The sequence below is a fragment of the Eulemur rufifrons genome, chromosome 15, assembly GCF_041146395.1.
Source record: "Eulemur rufifrons isolate Redbay chromosome 15, OSU_ERuf_1, whole genome shotgun sequence".
In the NCBI taxonomy this organism is placed as follows: domain Eukaryota; kingdom Metazoa; phylum Chordata; class Mammalia; order Primates; family Lemuridae; genus Eulemur; species Eulemur rufifrons.
This window is the reverse complement of record NC_090997.1, coordinates 4923718-4936975: the sequence shown is the minus strand read 5'-3', so window position 1 is coordinate 4936975 and position 13258 is coordinate 4923718. Positions and strand designations below refer to the sequence as shown.

Genomic DNA, 13258 nt, shown 5'->3' with positions numbered 1-13258 from the left:
ACATTTCTAACCTCCCCTTCTTCCCAATAAATATCTGTGTCCAGAGAGTCCTTAAAGTCCTCTTTTACAATGCAAACACTCCTGGGGAAAAGAATACAGCCGGCTTGTTTCCAGCTAACACCTTAATGCTCCATTAATGCTTCAGCTCAGCGCAGGAATGGGGGATGGGATGGGCCCATGGGAAGGAAGGACCACCTGGAAGTTCAAGCTCTGTAAAGAGATAGAGAGAGCTGCCTTTCCGCTACCCAGAGAGGGGTCCACATGGCGTTGTTCTGGATTCCTGCCGCAACTTAAAGGGAAACTATCGCCATGTCCAGAGCTTTTGATGTATTGCAAATGAAGGAGGAGGATGTCCTCAGATTCTTTGCATCAGGAACCCACTTAGATGGCACCAACCTGGACTTCCAAATGCAACAGTACATCTACAAAAGGAAAAGTGATGGTATGTGCGTCGTAAACCTGAAGAGGACGTGGGAGAAGCTTCTGCTGGCAGCTCGTGCCATTGTTGCCACTGAGGACCCTGTGATGTCAGTGTCACACCCTCCAGGAATACTGGCCAGCGAGCTGTGCTGAAGTTTGCTGCTGCCACCGGAGGCACTCCTGGAACCTTCACTAACCAGATTCGGGTGGCAGTCCGGGAGCCACGTCTGCTGGTGGCCACTGACCCCAGGGCTGACCACCAGCCTCTCACGGAGGCCTCCGATGCTAACCTGCGACCGCGGCTCTGTGCAGCACAGTCTCGCTGTGCTAGGTGGACCTCGCCGTCTCCTGCGGCAACAGGGGCTCCCCCCGCGGGGCCGGCCCGGTGGATGCTGGCCTGGGAAGCTCTGCGCATGCGAGGCGCCGCCCCCCTGAACTCCCGAGGGAGGTCACGCCCGGTCTTTCCCTCTGAGGAGATTGGGAAGAGATTGAGAAGGAGGAGCAGGCCGCCGAAGCAGCTGTGACCACGGAGGAACCGCAGGGTGAATGGACTGCCCCAGCGCTGAGTCTGCTGGGGCTCAGCCTGAGGTCGCACCCTGTGAAGGGCGCGGGGGCCTGTGTCCCCGTTCACAGGTCCCCCAGACGCGCAGCCTGCCGCGGACGCCCGGGCTGCGGCTCCCTCTGCCCGGACACTGCGTGGGTGGGAACACCCCCGAGTGGCCCCAGGCTGTTCTTCCACAGGCTCTTAAGCAAGATGGAAATAAACATCAGTTTCTTAAAAAAAAAAAGAAAAGAAAAAAGAAAGAGATAGCAGACAACGTGGAAAGCAAAGTTAATCGGCCTCCCGATTTTGCTGAGGGAAAACCGTGCCAGAGAAGAGCCATATTTCAACAGTTTTGTTGTATGTGCCAATTCTTATCCAAAGGATTAGAATTGTTTGTTTCCCCCTCTTGTGATATGTATATATTCATAAATGTATAAATTACACCTAATCCAGTCCCTTAACTACAAACCACAGGTAGCTAGATTATAGTTGGAATCTGAGGTTTGTGTGGGAGCTTTTCATGCTCTATCAGCAATCCTTTCACCCATGAGAAGTAAAATGTGAAGGGACTAGGAAAATACTGAATGGTCTTGGGAGAAAAGCTCCTGATTGTGCTCTTCTATTGGGGAGGAAGCCTGGCCAATTTTTAATACAACGTTTAACTAAGGTTAATTGTATACAGCAAAGTATGAAAATTGTACACTTGATGAAATTTTAGCCCACGTATATACCCGTGTAACTCTTTTTCTTTTTTTTTTTTTTAGTCACTCTGTTGTCCAGGCTAGCGTGCCATGGCGTCACCCTAGCTCACAGCAACCTCAAACTCCTGAGCTCAAGGGATCCTCCTGTCTCAGCCTCCCAAGTAGCTGGGACTACAGGCATGCACCACCATGCCCGGCTAATTTTTTCTATATATATTTTAGTTGCCAGATAATTTCTTTCTATTTTAGTAGACATGGGGTCTCGCTCTTGCTCAGGTTGGTCTTGAACTCCTGAGCTCAAACGATCCACCCACCTCGGCCCCCCAGAGTGCTAGGATTACAGGCATGAGCCACCGCGCCCGGCCCCCTGTGTAACTCTAGATCAACTTGCCTAAATTGAACATTTCTGGCACACTTGTAGCCATCACCCCCTGCCCCCAGTCTTCCCAGATAACCAATATGCAACCTCTATCACCAGAGATTCATTTTGCCAGTCTTGTAAATGTTTTCACACAGAATGTGCTCTTTTGTGTTGGGCTTTTTTTCTTTCAACCTTATGTCTGTGCAGGTCATCCCTGTTGTTACATATCGCAGGAGTCCACGTTTGTATTTAGTATTCATTCCACTGTGTGAACAGATCATAATTTATCCTTTCTACTGTTGATTGGCCTTTAGATTGTTTCCAGTTTTTCATGATTGTGAATAAGGCTACTATAAATGTTCTTGTCAATTTCTGTTGGTAGACATAAGCAATCACTTCTCTTAGGTATATATGCAGGAGAGAAATTGTTGGGTCCTAGGGTAGGCATGGGTTTAGCTTTAATATACACAGCCAAATAGTTTTTCAAAGCAGCTGAAAAACCACCAATCCCTCTTTGGACACTAAGTGTTCTGGAAAAGGAAAAAAGAAGTTCTTTCAGTTAACGGCCAAATGCGTTCACCAGCTGCACCACAGAGATAAGGCCAAAAGAGAAGTTCTTAAGAGGGAAAAAAATAAATAAATGAAAAACCACCAACTTATTTTCACCAAAAGCATATTCGAGTTCCAGTTGCTCCACAGACTTGCCAATATTTGATATTGTCAGTCTTTTAAATTTTTAAAATGAATATTTATCTCATTGTGTACCTAATTTGCAGTAAGAATTTTAAAAGGTACATAGGCTTATTGGGAATTTTATTTTATTTTATTTATTTTTTTTTTGTTGAGACAGAGTCTCACTTTGTTGCCCAGGCTAGAGTGAGTGCTGTGGCGTCAGCTTAGCTCACAGCAACCTCAGACTCCTCGGCTTAAGCGATCCTACTGCCTCAGCCTCCCGAGTAGCTGGGACTACAGGCATGCGCCACCATGCCCGGCTAATTTTTTCTATATAGATTTTTAGTTGTCCATATAATGTCTTTCTATTTTTAGTAGAGACGGGGGGGGGGGGGGGGGGGGGGCGGGGTCTTGCTCAGGCTGGTCTCGAACTCCTGACCTTGAGCGATCCACCCGCCTCGGCCTCCCAGAGTGCTAGGATTACAGGCGTGAGCCACTGCGCCCGGCCTTCTCACTCTCTTAATGGTGTATTTTGATGAACTGCATTTTAAAATTTTAATATAGTTCAACCTGTCAATTATTTATTTTATACTTGGTATTTTTTGTGTCCTGTTTAAGAAATCTTTTGCCTAGTCTCACTTTTTTAAAAAATAGAAAACTGGCCGGGCGCGGTGGCTCACGCCTGTAATCCTAGCACTCTGGGAGGCCGAGGCGGGTGGATTGCTCAAGGTCAGGAGTTCGAGACCAGCCTGAGCGAGACCCCGTCTCTACTAAAAATAGAAAGACATTATATGGACAACTAAAAATCTATATAGAAAAAATTAGCCGGGCATAGTGGCGCATGCCTGTAGTCCCAGCTACTCGGGAGGCTGAGGCAGTAGGATCACTTAAGCCAAGGAGTCTGAGGTTGCTGTGAGCTAAGCTGACGCCACGGCACTCACTCTAGCCTGGGCAACAAAGTGAGACTCTGTCTCAACAAAAAAAAAAAAAAAAATAGAAAACTATTCTTTTCAAAAGTACATTGTGAAAAATTAGAACACATAGTTTATCAAAAAGAAGAAAAATAATCACCTATAATGCAACCATCAAGAGATATAAAATTTAATACCATTTTGGTGAATATTCTAGTATTTATAAATATTTATGCATATACTTCAAAAAAGTGGGAGAATACCATACTTGTTTTTAGTTAGCTTTTTCTGTTTTTTTTTTTTTTTGAAACGGAGTCTCTCTCTGTCACCCTTGCTAGAGTGTAGTGTGCTCTCATCATAGCTCACAGCAACCTCAAACTCCTGGGCTTAAGCAATCCTCCTTCCTCAGTCTCCCAAGTATCTGGGCCTACTGGCATGTGCCACCATGCCTGGCTAATTTTTTCTATTTTTAGTAGCTATGGGGTCTTGCTGTTGTTCAGGCTGGTCTCAAACTCCTGACCTCAAGCAATCTTCCCGCCTCGGCCTCCCAGAGTGCTAAGGTTACAGGTGTGAGCCACCACACCTGGCCTAGGTAAACTTCTGAAACCTAATATTTTATATAAATATCATTCTCATAACGTTTAATGGTTGTGTAATATTCCCTCATATGGATACAACAGAAGCATCATTTTTAACTGGTAGATTTTACATAGTAAAATGTTAACAAACAACATCAGTAACACTAAGTGGAACACTTTAGGCGTTTCCTTTGATTGAGAATCACTTGAGAAATTTACCAAGGCAATTGTATATACTGTCAGAATTTTAGGCTCAGGCATGCTTCTGACTCCATGGCCAAGAAAAAGTCACTCAATGTCTCTTCACCATGGGATTCTCCATGTTAGAGAGGAGGTCAGAGCAAATAATCATGAAGTTTGCTCCAACTCTGAATGTCTGAGGATGCACCTATAGCAGAGGCTGCTGCAATGTGTCTTTTCCTTCTGTAGTGTTTCTACTGACTCACTTGCGATCCACATGATGTTAGGTCAGAGTACTTGAGTACATAAGAAAAACCTTGGGGGAACTTGGTGGCAAGGTGATCATGTCCTTGGGGCAGAATGAGTGAAGGGGATATACAGCACAGCTTTGCTTGAAACCAGCTGTGGTTGTGTGACCTGAAGGGGCTTCCCTAGAGAGGAGCTCAGAAATGAAACTTTGTTTTTTCTCAGAAGAAAGGTGGTTTGAAGAGTAAAAGACTTTCGGGGGAAAATCACTGCTATGTTTAACTCTCAAAAATTAGGAGGCAAGAACTCCAAATAAAAAGGTAATGCAAAAGGTAAAAGCATAAGGCATTTCAAAGACGTATTATTAAGAGAGTCAAGCAGAGGAAATAATATCAGATAAATTACATTCGTAAACATCGCCTTGAATTACTGGGATGACAGTCAAGGTCTCATTTGAAAAGTGAGGGTCAGAAATCCAAATTTTGGTTGATGCTTATTTGTACACATCATTGTAGAATTGCCTTTCTGAGCCTGTGTCTCCATCTGCAAAATGAGGAAATCATAGCATCGCATAGGCTTGTTGAGAAATGTAAGGATTGATTTATCCCTTGGGGTATTCAGTCTTTTGTGGGAATAGGGAGGTACCCACAGGAACTTCCCAGAGGGAAAATAAAATCATAAAATTCAGAAACGTGACAGGGGTCAGGCTCAGTGGCTCATGCCTGTAACCCTAGCACTCTGGGAGGCCGAGGCAGGCGGATTGTTTGAGCTCAGGAGTTCGAGACCAGCCTGAGTAAAAGCAAGACCCCCGTCTCTACTAAAAATAGAAAGAAATTATGTGGACGGCTAAAAATATATATATAGAAAAAATTAGCCAGGCATGGTGGTGCATGCCTGTAGTCCCAGCTACTAGGGAGGCTGCGGCAGGAGGATCGCTTGAGCCCAGGAGTTGAGGTTGCTGTGAGCTAAGCTGATGCCACGGCACTCTAGCCAGGGCAACAGAGTGAGACTCTGCCTAAAAAAAAAAAAAAAAACACGAAACATGACAGGACTGAAAATATCCTTCTATTATTAAAAAATAGATTACCCATTTGAAAACTGTTCAGTTCTCCTAAAACTTTTTACTTGCGGGATTAAGGTTCTCTTCCTCATAAGACTGGCCACTCCTCTGTCAGTCTTCAGTTTCCCCAAACCTTAGAGCCATGCTGGGAGGTGAAACATAGAGGCAGAGCTATGGAGGAGGAGGCCGTCAGCCACCAACAGTGGTCTCTGACCCATGCAAAGACACACGCAGAATCCTCCAACACATCTGGAGGCAGATATTATTTTGATTTCTATTCTTAACTTTGCTCTTCTGTAATATGGCAAGAAGCTTGGAGTTAATTTTTTATTTCATATGTGTAGGTTATGACTCATTGGAGGATGTGCCCATTCAAATAGTCCAAGCCAAATGCAGGTGATAATTTAACAACAATCAAAACCTCCGGATTATTAGTTCAGACTCTAACTGAAAAACCCTCTTCATCCTTAGAACTGATTATTCTACTTTGCTTTGCCTTCCAGAGAATTTCCTGAATACTTGAGGTCTCAAGAGTCTTCTCACAGTTTACTGTTTGATTTTTCCTTTTCACCACAAGTCACAGGTAAGTATTTCTTAACAGAACCAAAAGAAGGTTAGGAATGATTGTTGAACTGCCTTTTCATTGACCTGTGTAATGCTGGACAATTTTACCCCCTGCTCAGTACTGCCCTCTTTTTATTTTTTAAAATTTGCAGAAATAGGCCAGGCGTGCTCTGGCTCACGCCTATAATCCTAGCACTCTGAGAGGCCGAGGTGTGATGATTGCTTGAGCTCAGGAGTTAGAGACCAGCCTAAGCAAGAGCAAGACTCTGTCTCTACTAAAAATAGAAAAATTTAGCTGGGCATGGTAGTGTGGGTTTGTAGTCCCATCTACTTAGGAGGCTGAGGCAGGAGTGTCCGTTGAGCCCGGGAGTTTGAGGTTGCAGTGAGCTATGATGATGCCACTGCACGCTAGCCGGGGTGACAGACGGAGACTCTGTCTCAAAAAAAAAAAAAAAAAAATTTGCAGAAATACTTAAAAATTACCACAATATTTCTAGAAGTAGTAGGGTATGGTTGTTAAGAGATCAGACTCTGAAGCCAGACTGTCTTCAAATTCCAGGATCATCACTTACTAGATATGTGACATTGGACAAGTTTCTAATCTCTGTACTTCAGTTTCTTCATCTGTAAAATGAGGATAATCATAGTAACTGCCTGTAGGATTGTTGAAATGATTAAATTAGTTAATATAGGTAAAGAACCTAACAGTGTCTATCACCTAGTAAGTACTACATGATGTTTTCTGCTTACATAAATATATATAAATATATGTGTATTTATAAAGAATAATATAACAATCATCTGAGTCCTTACAGGTAATTCTAACATGCAGCCATATTTGCTTCAGATATTTTTTAAAGTAATAAAATATTGCAGAAGCAATTAGACCTCCCAAATATTCCTTCTCTATTACATTTCCTTCCTGAGAAGAAAAATTGTTACATTTTCTCTCCTGAGATAACCATTATCCTGAATCCTGACTTTATTACTTATCTTTTTTTTTTTTTTTTTTTTTTTTTTGTTGAGACAGAGTCTCACTTTGTTGCCCAGGCTAGAGTGAGTGCCGTGGCGTCAGCTTAGCTCACAGCAACCTCAGACTCCTCGGCTTAAGCGATCCTACTGCCTCAGCCTCCCGAGTAGCTGGGACTACAGGCATGCGCCACCATGCCCGGCTAATTTTTTCTATATAGATTTTTAGTTGTCCATATAATGTCTTTCTATTTTTAGTAGAGACGGGGTCTCGCTCAGGCTGGTATCGAACTCCTGACCTTGAGCAATCCACCCGCCTCGGCCTCCCAGAGTGCTAGGATTACAGGCGTGAGCCACCGCGCCCGGCCTTTTTTTTTTTTTTTGAGACAAAGTCTCACTCTGTTGCCCAGGCTAGAGTTCCATGGCATCAGCCTAGCTCACAGCAACCTCAAACTCCTGGGCTCAAGCAATCCTCCTGCCTCAGCCTCCCGGGTAGCTGGGACTACAGGCATGCGCCACCATGCCCGGCTAATTTTTTCTATATGTATTTTAGTTGTCCATATAATTTCTTTCTATTTTTTTAGTAGAGACGGGGTCTCGCTCTTGCTCAGGCTGGTCTCGAACTCCTGACCTTGAGCGATCCACCCGCCTCAGCCTCCCAGAGTGCTAGGATTACAGGCGTGAGCCACCGCGCCCGGCCTGTCCATTATAATTTCTTTCTATTTTTTTTTTTATTAGAGACGGGGTCTCACTCTTGCTCAGGCTGGTCTCCAACTCCTGAGCTCAAATGATCCACCCGTGTTGGCCTTTCAGAGTTCTAGGATTACAGGCGTGAGCCACTGCACCTGGCCATTACTTATTAATATATCACTTATTATTTTTAAAGTTGATATATATGAATCCATAAAAATTATATACTATTATTTCATATGTTCTGTTAATGTTATTAAAAAGTTCCTCAATGTGTATAAAGTTTCAGTTATACTAGATGAATAAATTCTAGAGATCTGCTGTATAACACTGTGCCTATAGTTAACAATACAGCATTGTGCACTTCAAAATTTATTAGGAGGGTATATTTCATGTTAAGTGTTTGTACTACAAAAACAAACCAATCAACATACAACCCAAAGAGACACAAGGAAACTTTGGGAGATGTTGGCTATTTCTGTTACCTTGATTGTAGGGATGGTACCATGGGTATTTGCATATGTCCACGCTCATTAAATTGTACAGATTGAATATGTGCAGTTTTTTTTGTGTATAAATTATACCCCAATAAAGCTGTTAAGAATGGTATCATACTGTGTGTATCCTTTTGCCACTACTCTTTTCATTTAACTTCATAGTATTAAGATTTACCCATGTTGCCACATGTAACTAGTTCAGCCAGTTTAATAGCTGTAGGTGTTTCATTCATGCCTATATCACAATTTATTTATGCCTGACTATATCACCTTTATGTATCCTATCAGACATTTAGATTGTTTCCAATTTTTTTTCTCTTGTAAGCATTCTTACAGTGTACATTCTTGTATGTCTTCTTGCACCCACATGTGAGTGTTTTCTAGAGCATATACCTAGAAATGGAATTACTCGGATGTAAAGGAAAATGCCTCTTCAGCTTTCCTAGATATTGCCAGATTGTGGCTGTGCCAAGTGTTTGTCCCAATTTTCACTTTCCCAGTAAAGAATGCGCAGTCCTCTGTCTCTACTCTCTCAGCAATACTCACTAACCTTGTCAGTTTCTTCACCTACCAAAGGGAAATCAACATTTATGGTTATACTTCCTAAAGATCTTCTATAACGGAATATCTTGTGAGATGTTGTTGCTACCCCACTATGTGTTGAGCATTATGATAAGTGTGTTATTAATGCATACATTCTGTTATTTAAGTCTCACATTAAGTATAGAAAGTAGGTGCAAGCCAACAAGACTTCGAATGGGTAATTAATTTGTCCAACATCACAAGGCTGGTAGGTGACGTGGCTGGGATGTAAACTCAAGTCTGTAAGACTTCAAGGCCCCTGTGGTTGCCCCAATCCTGAGCTACGTGCATAATCTTTAGAAATGACATTAAATCAACTCTTGGTGGTGGTGTTTAATTTCCAGTAGAATACCTTCTGAGTATAAACACTTTGGAGAGATAATATGGCTAGATATCTTTTTTAAAGGATTTAAAGTGGCATATGTTAAGAATCATAAAAGAATTTTAATATAAATCATAGATGGTTTTAATATAAATTCAGAGGAATAATATGACCCACAATGCCATGACCATACATGACACAGTTTTGTCAGTATTAACACTCTAGCTGTTTATTTCTTAGTAAATCTGGTTTTTTTACTCCTTTTTTTTTGAGACAGAGTCTCACCCTGTTGCCCGGGCTAGAGTGCCGTGGCGTCAAGCTCACACCAACCTCAAACTTCTGGGCTTAAGCAATCCTTCTGCCTCAGCCTCCTGAGTAGCCGGGACTACAGGCATGCGCCATTATGCTTGGATAATTTTTTTCTATATATAGTTTTAGCTGTTCAGATCATTTCTTTCTATTTTTAGTAGAGACGGGGGTCTGGCTCTTGCTCAGGCTGGTCTTGAACTTCTGATCTCGAGCGATCCTCCCGCCTCAGCGCCCAGAGTGCTAGGATTACAGGCGTGAGCCACCGCGCCTGACCACTATTTTTATAAAACATTTTATAGTTTGCAAAACATTTCCACATTTTATCTCACAACTACCCTTAGGGGCAGGTATTACCAGTCTCATTTCAAAGAAAAGAAAAGTGAACTTCAAAGCAGATCTGGGACTTTAATCCAATCTTCTAACGTGGAATTCAGTGGTCTGCCCCCTTTTATTCAAAAGGTACACAACCCTATTGCTTTTTTCTGATTGCAAAAGTAACATATATATTTTCAAAACAACTTATAAAAATTACAGAGAAGAAAAATATATATTCCCTGTAATCGTACCAGCTAGAGATGGGTACAGTAACATTTTATATTTTATCATTTTGAATTTTGTTTTTAATTTTTTTACAAAAACGAATTTATAATAAAGAAGTTATATAATCTTCTTTTTCTCTTGAATGATGATGTATTTTAAATATGTTTCCATGTCAGTAAATTCAGATCTACATATATTGCATGGCACCACAGTAACTTAACTAATCTCCTTTTGTTAGACATTTTTCACTATTATGTACAATGGCAAAATAAATACTTTTGTATCTTAGCTCATTTATTAAATTATTTCCTTCGGATACATAACTAGGAATAGAAAATCTGGGTCAAAGCATTTAGAAGGATTCTAATACATACGCAACCAATCTCAGAAATATTGTATGGATTTACATTCTCAACCATCTAGTGGTTTTTTTCTCTTCACCAAATCATCATTGCTTTTCTTGAGGCAGATGTAATTCAAACACGCCTGTGAAAAAAGTTTGATTTGTTAATCTATAATCAAGTTGGACTATTGAGCAAACCATCAATAAACAATTAACTGTGTTTGTTTAAAGTAATGATCTTCAAACTTTATTTATTTATTTATTTTTTTGAGACAGAGACTCACTCTGTCACCCGGGCTGGAGTGCTGTGGCGTCAGCCTAGCTCACAGCAACCTCAAACTCCTGGGTTCAAGCGATCCTCCTGCCTCAGCCTCCCGAGTAGCTGGGACTACAGGCATGCGCCACCATGCCCGGCTAATTTTTTCTATATATATTTCAGTTGTCCATATAATTTCTTTCTATTTTTTTAGTAGAGACGGGGTCTCGCTCTTGCTCAGGCTGGTCTCGAACTCCTGAGCTCAAATAATCCCTGCCTCGGGCTCCCAGAGTGCTAGGACTACAGGCGTGAGCCACCGCGCCCGGCTGATCTTCAAACTTTAGTGTGCATAAGAATCATGTGGTGGCTCCTGAGCTCTATCCCAGACACACTGTCTCAGATTCTAGGAGTCTGGGACCCAGCAATGGGCAGTTTTAACGAGTCCCCTCTCCCCAAGTGACTCTGATATAGGTAGTCTAGGGAATTCACTCTGAGACACTGGCTTAAGAATACGCACAGGGTTAGGTCAGGAGTATGCTGAGCATGGACCTCATGACCTTTTGGCTATATGAGATCTGGTAAGAAATGGAATATTCACTTATTCTCTCTAGTCTTGGCATTTTCCACTTCATTCTGTCTCTGTCTCTCTCTCTCTCTCTCTCTCTCTCACACACACACACACACACACACACACACTTTTGTGGAGAAAACAACATTTTGCTTTTGGAGATGCCTGTATAGCAGGCTGCCATTATCAGTTACAAATAGTTGAATTATAGTGATTCTTCTTTAGGGCTTTCAGTTTTGTTTTGATTTGCAAGCAAATACCTGTGTTATTCCTAACCAGGTGAGCATCTGAACGGCACTTGATTTTCCCTTTCTAGAGCCTCCCAGAGGTTCTGTGGTGTGAGACGGGAGCAGGCTGGAGGCAAGCGAGTGGGTGAAATCCTGCTGGGCCTCTGAGGTGGAGAGTTGTCACTACCTGTTACCATAGCCCTTAACAATTCAAACTGGCTTTCCAGGCATTTCTCTTTCCAGGACTGTTCGTCTTTGTCCAGCTTCAGGAAACAGCTTTTAATTTTCTCCTTGAAAGTCTATTTTTGACACAAAGGCTTTGTTTTTCAGGGAAGCCTTCAGCTTTCCTACGTGCAGAGGCATGGCAAAGGCTGCAGACAAGTGACCCTTGCACGCAGGGCTGCCCTTGAGAAATGTGTGCTGTGGGGAGGGCTGTGTCCCCAAGGCCTTGCTCCTACCCAGATGCCTGCCAAGGACCCACTGTCAAGGACCACAGCCAGCTGTCTCCTGGCCAGCCTGAGCGACACCACCCACCGCATGTAGGACTGGTCTGTGTCTTCTCTCCTCAGGGTCAAGTCCATGTAGACAATTAATTCTTCTGATAAGAAAATCCTGCTAGCGGGAAAGGACAAGATGAGTGCCTTTTATCCTTTCTACACAGAAAATGTAGTCATTCATGCACTGACAGTCATTTATTATTTATGCCAGATGTTTATCTCTACCACATGCAGCTCACTGTCATGGTAACAAAGCCAAAAGATCAGGAAAAAAAAAACTTTGCTGAGATATAATTTACATACAATAAAATCCACCCATTTAAAATATATAATTTGGCTGAGCGTGGTGGCTCACGCCTGTAATCCCAGCATTTTGGGGAGGCTCAGACAGGAGGATCGCTGGAGTCCAGAAGTTTGAAATCAGCTTGGGCAACATAGGGGGACCCTGTCTCTACAAAATTAAAAAAATGCACCTAGCCTAAAAAAATCTTATTTTTCATTGTCAAGTCCATACCATAAGTCAAGAATTCCAGCTTCCTGGCTGGGCATGGTGGCTCATGCCTGTAATCCTAGCACTCTGGGAGGCCGAAGTGGGAGGATCGCTTGAGCTCAGGAGTTCAAGACCAGCCTGAGCAAGAGAGAGATTCTGTCTCTACTAAAAATAGAAAGAAATTAGCTGGACAATTAAAAATATATAGAAAAAATTAGGCGGGCATGGTGGTGCATGCCTGTACTCCCAGCTACTCGGGAGGCTGAGGCAGGAGGATCCCTTGAGTCCAGGAGTTTGAGGTTGCTGTGAGCTAGTCTGACACCACAACACTCTAGCCTGGGCAACAGAGTGAGACTCTGTCTCAAAAAAAAAAAAAAAAAAAAAAATTAATTCCAGCTTCCTGTTCCTGTGGCTCAGTTGGAAAGAACACTTAACAGATTCAGAAGCCTAGGGCTTGGCCCAAGCAGTTTAGTTCCAGATCTGGCTTTTTAAGAAGTGGTCATTTAGCTTCCTGGAGCTTCAATTCTCTACTCTTTAAATTGGGGCTAATAATTTCTTGTGGCAACCAAAAATTGGAAGTCGTCTGAAACTCCATCAATAGGAGACTGATTGAGTAAAATACACCCCTAAATTGGAACACTATACGAGTTGTTAAAAATAATGAAGTAAAATCTATATTTATTAATGTGGAAAGCTGTTGTCAACATACTCTGAGTGAAAAAAAGCACACT

At 42.4% G+C, this 13258-nt stretch overlaps 1 pseudogene; it reads left to right on the top strand.

The window, feature by feature from the left end:
- The first annotated feature begins 309 nt into the window (after nt 1-309).
- Nucleotides 310-12083, top strand: LOC138395661 (small ribosomal subunit protein uS2-like; annotated as a pseudogene).
- Nucleotides 12084-13258: the final 1175 nt, after the last annotated feature.